The sequence below is a fragment of the Bombina bombina genome, chromosome 1 (genome assembly GCF_027579735.1).
Source record: "Bombina bombina isolate aBomBom1 chromosome 1, aBomBom1.pri, whole genome shotgun sequence".
Lineage (NCBI taxonomy): Eukaryota > Metazoa > Chordata > Amphibia > Anura > Bombinatoridae > Bombina > Bombina bombina.
In genome coordinates, this window is record NC_069499.1 from 1003145196 (window position 1) to 1003159585 (window position 14390).

Here is a 14390-nt window from a genome sequence, read left to right on the forward strand (position 1 = left end):
AACGGAGCTTGAAATATATGCCCCTAAGAGTGGAGCACAATTTTGCACTCCTGCGAGTGTGTTATCTGCACTCAATTTTTTACTATTGTGCACCCAGTTGTGCACTTATTACAGGTTGGAAGTAACAATTTTGCTCTCTCGTTGTCGCATCCTTGTGCAGAAAAAAAGGTTATGCGAATTTGAGAGCATAGGATCGTATTCCCCCTAGGCTTTAATGGAGCCTTATTTTGAACAAGAACAAAAAATAACAGCTGTCATGTGTGTTTTCATATTTTTGCACTCTTTTAACTTTGCAATGCAATATTTTTATGCAATAGTTTCTATCAGACAGTGTCAATATGAATGTAACTGTACTGTTACATATGTTTTTGATGTGTATCGGGCAACTATTTAGTCGAGTGTAACAGTTAACCAGAGCTCTGAAGTCACATTAACCCAAAAAACCTAAATCGTGATTGCACTCTTGCGATCGCATTTACTTTCAACTTGCAAAATTAATGGTCTTATCTGTGTGCCCAAAAGGGCTGTGCCACTTGTAATCTGGCAGAAAATTTGCATCTAATTTGTAAAGCAAATCTATTCTAAAGACTTTTTATGCAGACTTTTGAAGCTTGGCAAGTCTAGCAAGAGTTTAGCAATTCCTTTGCAATTTTAACAGAAAAAAAAACACAAGCTATACACAATTGTGGCAAACTTGCAACAAATTTACAAAGCAAGTCTATCCTGAAGACTTTCTACGCAGACTTGTAACAAATGTGCTGCAAACTTTTGAAGCTTGGCAGGTCTAGCAAGAGTTTAGCAATTCCTTTGCAATTTTAACAGAAAAAAACCCACATGCTATACACAATTGTGGCAAACTTTCAGCAAATTTACAACGCAAGTCTATTCTGAAGACTTTCTACACAGACTTGTAACAAATGTGCAGCAAACTTTTGAAGCTTGGCAAGTCTAGCAAGAGTTTAGCAATATATTTGCAATTTTTACAGAAAAAAAAAACAAATGCTATACACAATTGTGGCATACTTGCTGCAAATTTACAAAGCAAGTCTATTCCAGAGACTTTCAATAAAGACTTGCAACAATTGTACAGCAAACTTTTGAAGCTTGGCAAGTCTAGCAAGAGTTTAACAATTCATTTTCAAACTTGCAGCAAAAATACATGCTATCTGGGCTATGTTAAAGGACCGGTCGATGAACGGACTCAAGGTACAGATTGTGCTTCAGGTTCTCACCCAAACAGCCCAGTGTGACAGCGACAGAGGAGTAAATGTGTTCTGGCTCGTCGGCAAGATGGCGGCTGCGTCCTCCGCTTCAGCAGATTTTAGTAATTCCCTTGCACTTTCCTCCTACAGTTCTGATCTTACTAGGAGTGCCAGTTGAATAGGGCTAGATATTGGAGGTAGTAAGAGGGTTATTGGCCAGTATAGATGCCAAGCTAAATGCCTAAAGGTCCCGACAGGTCCGGAACTCTCTTACAGTGTGTCCATGCACCAGCATGGCGTAGCTCCTTACCCCTGTGGTACATATTTTTGTGTCAAAGTAAAAGCCAGCTCCAATACTGCTGCTGCTGCTCCTTCTAGAATCTGCCGCATTGGTATATTTAAAAAAGTCTTCTCCAATACCTTTGCTGCATTACGTGGCTCCTAATAGACTCCGCTGCTGCTGCTGCAGCTGCAGTATAAAAAGTTTTATTCAGTATTACTGCTCCTGCCTATCCAGATATGTGGGAGACATCACACTGTCCTTTTTGTCAATTCTTTTTATTTTCAGTTTTGCAAACATAGACTTTGGTGTTCGGGAAGCTCCTGCTTTACAGATAAAAAGAAATAACCCCAGATCCCTGGTTTGTATCAAACTATGACACATTATCGGATTGCAATTGAACCCCAGACTTTCTTTCTCGATTATTGTTTGAAAACATTCTCTCTCTTTGGTCGGTTTCCTTATTATTATTTTTATTTAATGTAAAAGTAAAGCTGAGTCACCTCTAATATCGCTGCTTCACCTAGACTGAGGGGGTGATATTATATATGACATCATAAAAGTCACTATGTTAATCCTTTAATTTAATTTTATTCTTCGAATTCTCAGTAATATAAAAAAATCTTCATAAAATTAGTTCTTAAATGTTCTGTTAGCAATGAAAGATATTTTAATTGTTTGAATTTCTTAATGTAAACATTTTGCTAAAATTAGTTTTCTATTTTTATCCTGTTAGAAGTGGAACAGTGAACAAATTTTGTTTCTTTAACAAATATTCTGACAAATTGAGTGACTGGGGCCCATTTATCAAGCTCCGGATGGAGCTTGAGGGCTCCTGCAGGCTCGCCAGAAACGCCAGTTATAAAGCAGCGGCCTAAAGACCGCTGCTCCATAACCTGTCCGCCTGCTCTGAGCAGGCGGACAGACATCGCTGCAATTCAACCCAATCGAGTACGATCAGGTTGATTGACACCCCCTGCTGGCGGCCGCAAATCTGAAGGGGGTGGCGTTGCACCAGCAGCTCACAAGAGCTGCTGGTGCAATGCTGAATACGGAGAGCGTATTGCTCTCCCCATTCAGCGAGGTCTGTCAGACCTGATCCGCACTGTCGGATCAGGTCCGACAGACCTTTGTTAAATAGGCCCCACTGTATGAACAAAATTCTACAGAAACAAATTTTGGGAAAATCTAAATCGAATCTGTTGTATGAAACTATATGCTGCTGAAACAAAATATGTTTTTTCATTGTGCTTATTACTGCACAATTGTTGTTAACGTTTATTCTACATCTAAACTTTAAAAAAAAGATTCCGATGACAGAGCAAAGGGGAAATGTTCATTCTATCATTTGAATTACAAAAAAACAAAACAAAAAACCCCCAGGCTTTTCACCTTTACTCAGACGCTTAACATGAAACCTCAGGGCAAGAATCCATAAAGGACCCCCCCCCCTCACCGGTACATTGTGAGGGTGACGTTAGTTACCAATACCATATATATCTATATAAAGTTGGTCTGATGAAGGGGAGCTGTCCCTGAAATGTGACTTATTAAAGCTATTTTTTTGCTTGGCTCAAGACCAGTGAGTGCTGTCTTCTATCACCTATATCATAACCTGTATTCAGCACCCTGGGAATCTCCTGTGAGAGTGCACCTATCTCTGCAAGTATATATATATATATATTTATATATACACATACACACACATATTTAAATACTTGCGTGTATTACACATATATATGTGTCTGTGTTTATAGATAGATAGATAGATAGATAGATAGATAGACAGATGGTAGCCAGACAGATATATAGATAGATACTTAATATATATATTTATATTATATATATATATATATATATATATATAAACACACACACACACAGTGTAAACATGTATAGATACTGTGCTCCAATAATCTATTTATCTATACATTGTAAACATGTATACATGTTGTGCTCCAATAATCTATTTCTCATAAAACCATGCTGATTTGATCTCATAATCTTGTTTACACAAATATACATTTGAATATAATCCTTTATAATCCCTTCCAGTATCTTCCCTACTACCAATGTCAGGCTTGCTGGTCTATAGCTTCCTGGATCAGCCCTGCTTCCCTTTTTAAAACCTGGCACCAAATCATCTTCACGCGAGCCCTGGGGTACTATGCTTGAGGTTCGTTAGCCTTCATAATAGTGATTCTTAAAATATGTTCTCTGATAAATTTTTGCACTTTCCAGTAATCTAATTAGGTAATTTCTTAAGGCAATTTGTTGCATCAGATCTTATTTAGGGGTTTTATATCAACGGAATAACTGTTTTTAACTTCTGTGTATCATTAAACATTTTTTTGCAGGTTTAAAATGTTAGCCATGGGGAAATGTTAAGTAAATCACATGGATCAAATCAGAATAAAATATATTTTAATTACACATTGTAACACAACAAAATGTGAAAATGTTCAGGGTAGGAGAATAGCTATGTAAACTATTGTATTGTATTATAATAATGATTTCTATATAATAATTACTTTATTTCCCCTATTCATAATTTAAATGATAAGAAAATCCCCTGAGTCTACAGAACATAAAGTAACCATAATTTCATGCTAAAAATAAAAAATGAATTTCCCAAATAAACAAGTAATGTCACGCTTAAAATACAGTTCAGTGGTAAAACTTGAAGTTGATTTAAATAGAATTGGGCTTGAAATAAAATGTCTTAGCAGTCCCATAACAGCTCTTTCATGAACTCCATCAGCACTGTGTTTCTCCAGTATGTTATGCATATCTCAAACGTTTTCAATTGCTGAGTTAAACTGTTATGTGTACAAACAACAAAGCCATATAGCTAACGAATTGCAAATAAAATGACAATCCAAAGGATGCTTATGTTCATAGAATATTGTCTGTAACGTTAGAGGTGTAAAAACCTCATAAACTAGATGTAGATAGCACATTTTATGGACAGTGTATAAACCGTACTGCTGGTGGGAAGTAAAATTAAACTCTGAAATACTTGTCAAGTAGCTGGAAGACTCATAATGAAATATAGATAGTTATAGAAATAATTTACGTTCTGTAGAATATTTCCACTACTTTCTCTTTTGACCTCTACGAGATCAATACAGTTTGTGGATTAGGATAGGCAAAATACATAGGAACAGATTAGGAATGGAGAGCAAAATTCCGCTTACACAAACGCGATATTTCAGGTTCTCTGCTGATAGTCATGACAGAGAACCTAGCGCAGTGAAGGGCAGCAAAGTATGAATATATACATATATATTTTTGTGTTTATATGTGTATATTAGGGTGACCATATTGCCGCTTTAAAAAGGGACACATATAAAAAATACATATGTCAGGGTTCTTATACATAGAAACATAGAATTTGACGGTAGATAAGAACCAAAAAGGCCCATCAAGTCTACCCATATTACATGTTACTTTTTCCTTAGGATAGCCTTATGCATGTCCCAGGCATTTTTAAATTCCTTTACAGTCTTTGCGTTTACCACCTCAAATGGAAGTTTATTCCATGAATCCACCACCCTTTCTGTAAAAAATGCTTCCTCAAATTTCTCCTGAATCTGCTACCCTCTAACTTTAGATTGTGACCTCTTGTTTTGGCATTTATTTTTTTGTGAAAAATGCTTTCATCTTCTATTTTATTAAGTCCTTTCATTTATTTGAAGGTTTCTATCATGTCACCTCTTTCCCTTCTATCCTCTAAGCCAGGGGTGTCCAAACTTTTTTCGAAGAGTGCCAGATTTGATGAAGTGAACATGTGCGAGGGCCGACCATTTTGCCTGACATTTTTTAAACCATTTAAATTAAATGCAAATTAACTATTTTATGCAAAGTTTATTGAAAATGGAATCTTTTCATTTTGTGACTTGGATGACAAATCTAAACAGGTGTTAAATCACTCTGCCTTTAATATAAAAAAAAAAACAGGAAGCTGAAATATGTCAGGAACATTGTAAAGTACATTACACAAAGTAATAAAGGTTGTCTGTCAACTTTTAAATTAAAAAAATGTGATTTTACAATGTATTCATCTCAATTGAAAAAAAAAACTTGCCTGCACTAATGTGAAGGGTGAAACTGAGATCTGGACTGCAGCACATAGACTAGGTCTGGTTCAAAGGCCGTGGTTTTGATGCGCAAAATGTCACGCAGGTGAGAGTCACTTAGTCTTGTCCTCACGCAGTTCTTGTTAAAGTTCATAACAGAGAATGTCTTCTAAAACAAATATGTTGAGCCAAACAAGCTCAGCATTTTCTTAGCCAATGTTCGAATCTCTTGAAACCGGCTCTTATCCAGTTATCCCTGCCTGCCTGTCAGTGTGTTGTCTGTGTAGTTACTACTCCTTGTCAAGATGTTTGTTAGGCAGTAGTTTTTTTTCTTCTTCAATAGCCCTTAATGGTCGCCCTTGTGGCTGTGTGTGGAGGCGCAGGAAGAAGGAAAGCTCAAATCTCGTGATGTCCGAGACCTCTCGAGATTTGTGCTTTCCTTCTCCCTGTGCCGGCTGATGAGGTCAAGTCCCGTGGCGAGAGATCCCAGGAGTCCTGAGCGGCGCTCGGGGACTCACTAGGGGGGCCTTAAGATCTATATTTGGGAAACATCTGTGGGGCCTTATCAGTCCGGAACGTGTGCTGCAATTGGCCCGCGGGCCGGACTTTGGACATGCCTGCTCTAAGCTACACATATTTAGATCATAGAGTCTTTCTTTGCACGTTTTATATTTTAGACCATGTACCATTTTAGTAGCCCTCCTTTGGACAGCTTCTAGTTTATTTATATCTTTCTGAAGATATGGTCTCCAGAACTGTACACAGTATTCCATATTTGACCTAACTAATGATCTGTAAAGTGGCATAAGAACCTTGCTATTTCTGCTACTAATACCTCTTCCAATGCAACCAAGCATTTGACTGGTCTTACTGGTTGCACTGCTGCATTGTGTAACAAATTTTAAATCATCTGAAATAATAATTCCCAAGTCCCTTTCTTCTTTAATTACAGTCAGTAATGTACCATTGAGACTATAATTGGCATTTTGGATCCTAAATGCATAATTTTGCTCTTGGTAATATTACATTTCAGATCCAATTTATTTCACCAGTCCTCTAGTTTATTACTATCACAGGTATACAAAATATTTCTTTAAACAGCCTTGAAAACAGCCCTGACATATGTATTTTTCATATGTGTATTTTTAAATCGGCAATATGGTCACCCTAGCTAATTGCTAAGCGAGCTTGCGGTAGCATTAACCAGCCACTTCTAATGGCTGGTTATTTATTGTGCGCCTGCAAACGGGCAAATTTGCACAATTTGGATGTAGGATAAATTAGTGCTCCACTTGTAATTTAGCCCATAATGTATTTTATTAAAGGGGCATTTTAAATTCAGCCTTTATGTCCCTTTAAAACAGAAGAAATGTTGCCCTTTATTTTTTTCTATCATTATAAATATTACAAATATATCAAACGAATATTGTACCTTTCTACAACGTGTTCTATTAAATGACAATTTTGAATACATTTAAATAACAAACTTTAATATTTAAATGCTTATGATATTTACTATTTTCAATATAGAAACTCTCCTTCAACCTACAGCCATTTAATACCACTACGGCATAGCCTGTGTGCAAGAAAAAGCATACTGAACAAAACAAAGCAATTTAAAGGAATCTATTCCATGGAAACATGTTAGAACATTTTTTACTAAATAGACTATTTTTAGGAAGTAAAAGGAGGAACATGGGAAATATAGCACTGTGTTTGCTGTTAGTTTATGGGAAATACACAATACCATTTATACACTGCAGCACCTTTGGCTAGAGATGAGTATTTCTCATACATTTTCTGTGATTTCCTCTGTCTAACTAAAAATTCACACTCTAATAAAAAAAGGGGAAAAAAAGAATAAAATTAACCACTGAAACATTAATGGTCCCCAGCATGAGAAATTAACAGTGGAATGATAGCACAGACATTATAGGGATATTCTGGTCAAAACTGAAATATACATAGATAATTACATCTTTGAATAGAAATATATATATATATATATATATATATATATATATATATATATATATATATATATGTATATAAAACATAGAAAAAAAGCGCACTCCGAGGGATCCTTGCTCAGGTACTTTTAATAGTGAACGTTTTCGGACGTATAACGTCCGTCCTCAGACCAAAAAAGTGTTACGCACTACTTACCCCAACATCCCTTAAATGCAGCAAACAACCAAAGTGAACTGGCCGGGCCTGCATGCTCTCCCAAGTAGCTCCGCCCCCAACAGGTTACGTCATCATCCTGGGCAACGTGAGTCCGGTCAGTGATAAACATACATAAGTGAACCCTATAAAATAACAGTACAAACATGGATTGGGCAAGATGTAGGCAAACAACTACAAAGTAATATGTACATGAGAAAAAGGCTGTCTAGTTTGATTGTATAAAGTGTCTGATGCACCGCAACAGGTTGTCATAGCAACCGTCAACAACAAAACTTGCTGGGCACAGGACATTAGGACAACCAATGATAGAGCACAAAATAAATAACAAAATAAATCGCAAGTGTTATATAATCCGGATACTGTCAGATTAATCATAAGAGGAGACAAAAGATAAATATTAAATATTGTTGTTTCACATAATCAGCTCTAGGGTGCAATCGCAGCAAATAGGAGCAAAAGAGCAAAGAGACGTATATTGGTCATATGACCCTGCAAGGGCCAATCAAATGAACACCCAGAGCTGAATATGCAAACAAACGTAGTCATGACAACAGATCTAAACAGAATATTATCATAACAGTAAACACATAGTATGATAGGGCAGTCCATCTACCGAAACAGCAATATAAGTGGTGACATGAGTTAAAAAACTTTTGAGATAGACACATCAGGTGTGCATACTGGCGCTAAATATAAGCGTTACAATATGTAGAAAAGTCCACAAATAGTCCACAGAGAAGTGCATATCTGATGGTCCATATCAAATAAACTCAAATGAGATGATTAAGTAAAAGAAAAAAAGGGTAGCAAATTGGTAAAGATAAGCCCTGAGACATATTCATCATAATATGATAGAACATGTATGGATGTCATTGTAACATGCATATACCATACACAAATACAGAGCTGTGTGCCATATGTAACAAAAGATTTTTTATGCAAACAATATAAGACATCCTATCCATGTGCGATTTCAGAACCTTTGGTTATATTATAGCAGAACAAAATGCAGCTAAAGTAAAGACTATTAATGAAACAGGACTCTCATTATTTATGGATCAGTGAACTCTCCATGTACAAATTATGTGTGTATCACTCTCACAGGGTTATTACGCCCTAGATAGAGTGGATACAATCAATTTGAGAAAAGACTATTACAGGAAGGCCTGCCAGTCCAAGTGGGTGTTCAAGCCTTTAGGTACCAGTGTCTGTAAATGGTACATCCATCTTGCTTCCTTCTGCAATAGTATTCTGTTGTGGTCGCCACCTCTGGACAGTGGTGGCACATGGTCGATTATAGTATATTTCAAATCCGATACTCTGTGCTGTAACTGCTGGAAATGTCTGGCAACAGGTTGTTCTGCACTGACCTGCTTGAGTGCCGATCTGATTGCAGAACGGTGGTTCGCCATCCGGGTACGTAAATCATCAACAGTCTTTCCAACGTAATATAAGCCACAGGGGCAATGGAGTAAATAGACTATGTGTGTAGTCGTACACATAAGCCTATATTAATGTTTGAATATTTGCTACCCTTTTTTTCTTTTACTTAATCGTCTCATTTGAGTTTATTTGATATGGACCATCAGATATGCACTTCTCTGTAGACTATTTGTGGACTTTTCTACATATTGTAACGCTTATATTTAGCGCCAGTATGCACACCTGATGTGTCTATCTCAAAAGTTTTTTAACTCATGTCACCACTTATATTGCTGTTTCGGTAGATGGACTGCCCTATCATACTATGTGTTTACTGTTATGATAATATTCTGTTTAGATCTGACTGTTGTCATGACTACGTTTGTTTGCATATTCAGCTCTGGGTGTTCATTTGATTGGCCCTTGCAGGGTCATATGACCAATATACGTCTCTTTGCTCTTTTTCTCCTATTTGCTGTGATTGCACCATAGAGCTGATTATGTGAGACAACAATATTTAATATTTATCTTTTGTCTCCTCTTATAATTAATCTGACAGTATCCGGATTATATAACGCTTGCGATTTATTTTGTTGTTTATGTTGTGCTCTATCATTGGTTGTCCTAATGTCATGTGCCTAGCAAGTTTTGTTGTTGACGGTTGCTATGACAACCTGTTGCGGCGCATCAGACACTTTATACAATCAATCTAGACAGCCTTTTTCTCATGTAAATATTACTTTGTAGTTGTTTGCCTACATCTTGCCCAATCCATGTTTGTACTGTTATTTTATAGGGTGCACTTATGTATGTTTATCACTGACCGGACTCACGTTGCCCGGGATGATGACATCACCTGTTGGGGGCGGAGCTACTCGGGAGAGCGTGCAGGCACGGCCGGTTCACTTTGGTTGTTTGCTGCATTTATGGGATGTTGGGGTAAGTAGTGTGTAACACTTTTTTGGTCTGAGGACGGACGTTATACGTCCGAAAACGTTCACTATTAAAAGTACCTGAGCAAGGATCCCTAGGAGTGCGCTTTTTTTCTATGTTTTGTATGCCTGTTTTACTGCACCCAGGGTATTGGACTAATCGTCAGCTTGGAGTGCAATCTTCTTCTATCTTACACATATATATATATATATATATATATATATATATATATATATATATATATATATATATATATACAGATGGCCCTCATTCTACAATGGTTCAATTTACACTGTTTCAGAATAACAACCTTTTTTTCCAGTCATGTGACTGCTATTGAAAAGCATTGAGAAGCAGTGCATTTATTAAAATAGCCAGTAGGTGGAGCTGTCCGCTTGTGTTGCAGCAAAGCCAAGCAAGCTGAAATTAATCAGTTTAACCAGACCTGAGCTATCGAGCAGATTTCAAAGGAACAAGATCTTCCTGTCTATAAATTAGTCCAGATTGGAATGAATAGAAAGAACAGTTTGCAGAAAAATGCAAGTGAAGTCTGTGTTGTGTGATTATTGTATTAGGTTTATAATGCTGTTTAGCAAATGTTTTTGTTCATTTAACTTAGTTTAATTATATATTCTGTGTTGTGTGATTATTTTATTAGGTTTATAATGATGTTTAGCATTTAAAGTCTTCATTTCAAAGCTTTAAAAATAATGTATTAGATGTTACTTATGACAATTTTGAGAGGGGCCTGGAACCTATCTCCCTCACTTCCCATTGACTTACATTATAAACTGGGTTTCAATTTACAACGGTTTCGATTTACAACCATTCCTTCTGGAACCTAACCCCGGAGTAAACTGAGGGCAACCTGTATATAAATATTGGCAAAAAATGATTTGCTTTATTCAAATATTGCTTATTATTTCCAATAATTCTTTTGATAAACTAATAGTTACATTGTATCTAGCTTAGGGTTTATTTTTATTTTACAGGCAAGTTTGTATTTATTTTAACTAGGTAGAATAGTTACTAGATAGTTATTAACTATTTAATAACTACCTAGCTAAAATAAATACAAATTGACCTGTAAAATAAAACCTAACCTAAGTTACACTAACACCCAACACTACACTACAATTAAAAAAATGACCTAAATGAAATACAATTAAATAAATCAAATACAATTAGCTAAATTACAAAAACAAACACTAAATTACAGAAAATAAAAAACAAATTACAAAATCTTTAAACAAATTACACCTGATCTAATAGCCCTATCAAAATAAAAAAAAGCCTCCCCAAAATAAAAAAACCCTAGCCTAAACTAAACTATCAAAACCCTTAAAAGGGCCTTTTGTGGGGCATTGCCCCAAAGAAATCAGCTTTTACCTGTAAAAAAAAAATACACACAGTAAAACCCACCACCCACACAACCAACCCCCCAAATAAAAGCCTAACTAAAAAAACCTAAGCTCCCCATTGCCCTGAAAAGGGCATTTGGATGGGCATTCCGGCGCGGAGCGGGTCCATCTTCAAGACATCCGGCGCGGAGCATCCTCTTTCAACGACGACTACCAGATGAATGAAGGTACCTTTAAGTGACGTCATCCAAGATGGTGTCCCTTAGATTCCGATTGGCTGATAGAATTCTATCATCTAATCGGAATTAAGGTTGAAAAAATCTTATTGTCTGATGCAATCAGCCAATAGGGTTGAAGTTCAATCCTATTGGCTGATCCAATCAGCCAATAGGATTGAGCTCACATTCTATTGGCTGTTCCAATCAGCCAATAAAATGCAAGCTCAATCCTATTGGCTGATTGCATTTTATTGTTATTTTTTATTATCATTTATTTATAAAGAGCCAGCAGATTACACAGCGCTATACAAAGAATAAAAAACATTACAGGGATACAGTAATATACAAACAAGTACAGTAGGGGTAAATAACAGTTGTAGGTGAGATAACTCAGTTATACAAAATGAGAGAAATGCCCTGCCCTTGAGCACAATCAGTAGTAGTTCACTTTAAACACATAGTGGCCTGCAGGTAGAAAGGCTCTCAAGCTTACAATCTAAAGTAGAAGGAATGGACACAGAAGGTAAGGGAGAAAAATATGTCTGCTATAAGGCTCAGTGAACTGAGAGCGAGTGATAACATCTGGGTGTGTGTGTGGTGACTGAGCAAGTGAGATTTGGAAAAGTGTAAAAGAATGTGGTAAAATGTCAATACAAAGTCTGTGAGTCTGAAGTGGTTTCTCTATCCTGTATTATTAGTGACAGCTGCACATAATTACTGTTAGGTGTGTGTATATATTAAAGTAAACAATTGGGTGGGTGGTGGTTGGGAGGGATTGGTGGGCTTGTGCTTACAAATCTGGAGTATGAGGTTAGGTGTAAGGCTTGTAAAATGTCTTTGAATATCTGGAGTCTGGGGTTAGGTGTGAAGCTTGTAAAATGTCTTAGCAAATCTGGAGTCTGGGGTTAGGTGTGAAGCTTGTAAAATGTCTTAGCAAATCTGGAGTCTGAGGTTAGGCGTGAGGCTTGTAAAATGTCTTTTCAAATCTGGAGTCTGATGTTAGGTGTGAGGCTGTGGAAAGAGAGAGGAGTGTAAACATGGGAGGAGGGGTTTGAGACACAGCAGAGGGGGAGAAAAGTTTGGAAACAAAGATTGGAGATAAAGATTGTATAAAAAAAGATTGGAATATTACAATGAGATTTAAAAATAATTCCATCATAGCCCAACAGAAATAAGAAATAATTCCACTCAGTATCTTGATTGGAGAGAGGCCAGCTAATGTGAATTATCTTGTAAAATGTCTTTGCAAATCTGGAGTCTGAGGTTAGGTGTGAGGCTTGTAAAATGTCTTTGCAAATCTGAAGTCTGAGGTTAGGTGTGAGGCTTGTAAAATGTCTTGCAAATCTGGAGTCTGAGGTTAGGTGTGAGGCTTGTAAAATGTCTTAGCAAATCTGGAGTCTGGGGTTAGGTGTGAAGCTTGTAAAATGTCTTAGCAAATCTGGAGTCTGGGGTTAGGTGTGAAGCTTGTAAAATGTCTTTGCAAATCTGGAGTCTGAGGTTAGGCGTGAGGCTTGTAAAATGTCTTTGCAAATCTGGAGTCTGGGGTTAGGTGTGAAGCTTGTAAAATGTCTTTGCAAATCTGGAGTCTGAGGTTAGGCGTGAGGCTTGTAAAATGTCTTTGCAAATCTGGAGTCTGAGGTTAGGCGTGAGGCATGTAAAATGTCTTTGCAAATCTGGAGTCTGAGGTTAGGCATGAGGCTTGTAAAATGTCTTTTCAAATCTGGAGTCTGATGTTAGGTGTGAGGCTGTGGAAAGAGAGAGGAGTGTAAACATGGGAGGAGGGGTTTGAGACACAGCAGAGGGGGAGAAAAGTTTGGAAACAAAGATTGGAGATAAAGATTGTATAAAAAAAGATTGGAATATTACAATGAGATTTAAAAATAATTCCATCATAGCCCAACAGAAATAAGAAATAATTCCACTCAGTATCTTGATTGGAGAGAGGCCAGCTAATGTGAATTATCTTGTAAAATGTCTTTGCAAATCTGGAGTCTGAGGTTAGGTGTGAGGCTTGTAAAATGTCTTTGCAAATCTGAAGTCTGAGGTTAGGTGTGAGGCTTGTAAAATGTCTTGCAAATCTGGAGTCTGAGGTTAGGTGTGAGGCTTGTAAAATGTCTTAGCAAATCTGGAGTCTGGGGTTAGGTGTGAAGCTTGTAAAATGTCTTAGCAAATCTGGAGTCTGGGGTTAGGTGTGAAGCTTGTAAAATGTCTTTGCAAATCTGGAGTCTGAGGTTAGGCGTGAGGCTTGTAAAATGTCTTTGCAAATCTGGAGTCTGGGGTTAGGTGTGAAGCTTGTAAAATGTCTTTGCAAATCTGGAGTCTGAGGTTAGGCGTGAGGCTTGTAAAATGTCTTTGCAAATCTGGAGTCTGAGGTTAGGCGTGAGGCATGTAAAATGTCTTTGCAAATCTGGAGTCTGAGGTTAGGCATGAGGCTTGTAAAATGTCTTTGCAAATCTGGAGTCTGAGGTTCGGTGTGAGGCTTGTAAAATGTCTTTTCAAATCTGGAGTCTGAGGTTAGGTGTGAGGCTGTGGAAAGAGAGAGGAGTGTAAACATGGGAGGAGGGGTTTGAGACACAGCAGAGGGGGAGAAAAGTTTGGAAACAAAGATTGGAGATAAAGATTGTATAAAAAAAGATTGGAATATTACAATGAGATTTAAAAATAATTCCATCATAGCCCAACAGAAATAAGAAATAATTCCACTCAGT